The sequence below is a fragment of the Grammomys surdaster genome, unplaced genomic scaffold (assembly GCF_004785775.1).
Source record: "Grammomys surdaster isolate TR1022 unplaced genomic scaffold, NIH_TR_1.0 1061, whole genome shotgun sequence".
NCBI lineage: Eukaryota > Metazoa > Chordata > Mammalia > Rodentia > Muridae > Grammomys > Grammomys surdaster.
Genome location: NW_021605480.1, coordinates 1 through 2397, shown reverse-complemented (window position 1 = coordinate 2397; position 2397 = coordinate 1). Strand labels below are relative to the sequence as shown.

Below are 2397 nucleotides of genomic sequence, written 5' to 3'. Positions count from 1 at the left end.
GACTTGCCTACAAGAGAAAATCTATCATAGAGTTGTTTTTAATCTAAGGCAGACCCATCTCAGGAAGATCACCTGCTAGCTTTTAGCTTCTCCTTGTCAGCTCCTGACACTAGTTCAGGAATGGCATTCAGAGATAAAAGAAGATCTTTATGGATTTTCATGAATATAAAAATTATCTTCCTGAGTTACATATTTGGAGGTATATTTGAATTCTGATTCATATTTAAGGAAAAGTAGCACTTACACAGAAACAGCATTTCTCATAGTACAAAGATTACTGCAACTGAGCAGAAAATTTCATATTTTGTACATACTCCTTAATCATCCCTATGCCTTCTTGTAGAATACCAGCAAGAAGATATGAGGGTTTTTTAGTAATGTTTTTTGCTACTGATGAGATCAACAAGAATCCTTATCTTTTACCCAACATGTCTTTGACATTCTCCCGCATTGTTGGCATGTGTGAAGACACTTTTGGACTTCTGGATAAAACATATTCACCAAAAAAACAATAATTTTATCAATTATAACTGTAGAATACATACAAGATGTGATATACAACTTACAGGACCATCATGGATGACAACCTTAAAACTGGCAATTAATTCTAGGAAACCGAAGGTGAGAAAGTGTGACACTGGATGAGTTAACAATGTTCAATCCATTCATAGGAGAAACCTTGGTCAGCATGTGTTTGTGTGTGTGCTGTTTTATACATATTATAAAGGATTTAAAATCAGATCATAAACGCACTGCAGGAAATAGGCAAAACTCTCTTCAGGAATGCACAAATTTGTCAAGAATAGTCTAGAATACAAAAGGAATAATACATGTTATTTATAGAATAATTTTACTATTCTTAATGGGAGTTCTGAAAGGTGAGTAATGTTATTTATATATAACTCCAAACTTCCTTAAGATTATATTCCTCGTGTGGATGTTTCATCCTCTCTTCTACATCTTTTAGATTTTCTTTGGACCATTTAATCCTAACCTGAGTGACCATGACCAGTTTCCCTACGTCCATCAGATAGCCACCAAGGACACACGTTTGTCCCATGGCATGGTCTCCTTGATGCTTCATTTTAGATGGACTTGGATTGGCCTGGTCATATCAAGTGATGACCAGGGTATTCAGTTTCTCTCAGACTTGAGAGAAGAAATGCAAATGTTTGGGATCTGTTTAGCTTTTGTGAATGTGATCCCAGAAAACATGCAGATATACATGACAAGGGCTATGATATATGATAAAGAAATTATGACATCAACAGCCAAGGTTGTTATCATTTATGCTGAAATGAATTCTACTGTAGAAATCAGCTTTAGAAGATGGGAATATTTAGGCGCTCAGAGAATCTGGATCACAACCTCACAATGGGATGTCACCACAAATAAAAAAGGTTTCAGCCTTGATTTCTTCCATGGGACTGTCACTTTTGCACACCACCACAGTGAAATTACTAAATTTAGGAATTTTTGCAAACAATGAACACTAGGATATACCCAGTAAACATTTCTGAGTCTATACTGGGCTGGAATTATTTTAATTGCTCAATATCAAAGAACACCAATAAAATGGTTCCTTTTACACTCAATGACACATTGGAATGGACAGCTCTGCACAAATATGACCTGGTTCTGAGTGAAGAAGGTTACAATTTGTATAATGCTGTGTATGCTGTGGCCCACACCTACCATGAACTCATTCTTTAACAAGTAGAGTCTCAGAAGATGGCAGAACCCAAAGGAGTATTCTTTGACTGTCAGCAGGTAAAGTTTCTTACATTTTATAATGCTTATATATATATAAATGTGATCATTTAAATGGACCCAGAGAAATAACTGTACATTTTCTAGAGATTATTCATTCAGTGGAAAGATCTCTACATTCCAAGACTCCCTAAAGTGTCTTTTACATGGGTAAATATCATGCAAAAGGATGACATTTAATAGTAGACAATACATGTCCTATGAATTTCAGTGAGTTTGGGAAGATGTGTCTCAACATTTCACCAAATGAGTTCAAAATTTAAAATAAGAACCAAAAGTTCTATCACAAAAGCCTTAAGTGATGACTAGAATAGAATATTTTCTTAAGAAATATTTCTGAAGTTTAAGTATATGTACTGTGATTAATAGTTAATCACTTAACTTAACAATTATTTTCAAAACCATAAATGATTAAGACTTCACATTTTATTAAGTTTATGTTTATTTTATATGTGTGTGTTGTATGCACATGAAAGACCCACAAAAATTATTTTCACAATTTCCAGACATACAGACTTACCCTTCATTCTCATATACATGGCCTCACTTTTTAAAAAGCTTTTTGACAAACATGTGTATGAACAAACACATACACACAATCACACACACACACACATACACACACAC

The 2397-nt window shown here is 34.3% G+C and overlaps 1 pseudogene; it reads left to right on the top strand.

Annotated features, from left to right (window-relative positions):
* LOC114634717 overlaps positions 1–1770 on the top strand; it is a 6550-nt pseudogene extending 4780 nt beyond the window's left edge.
* Positions 1771–2397: the final 627 nt, after the last annotated feature.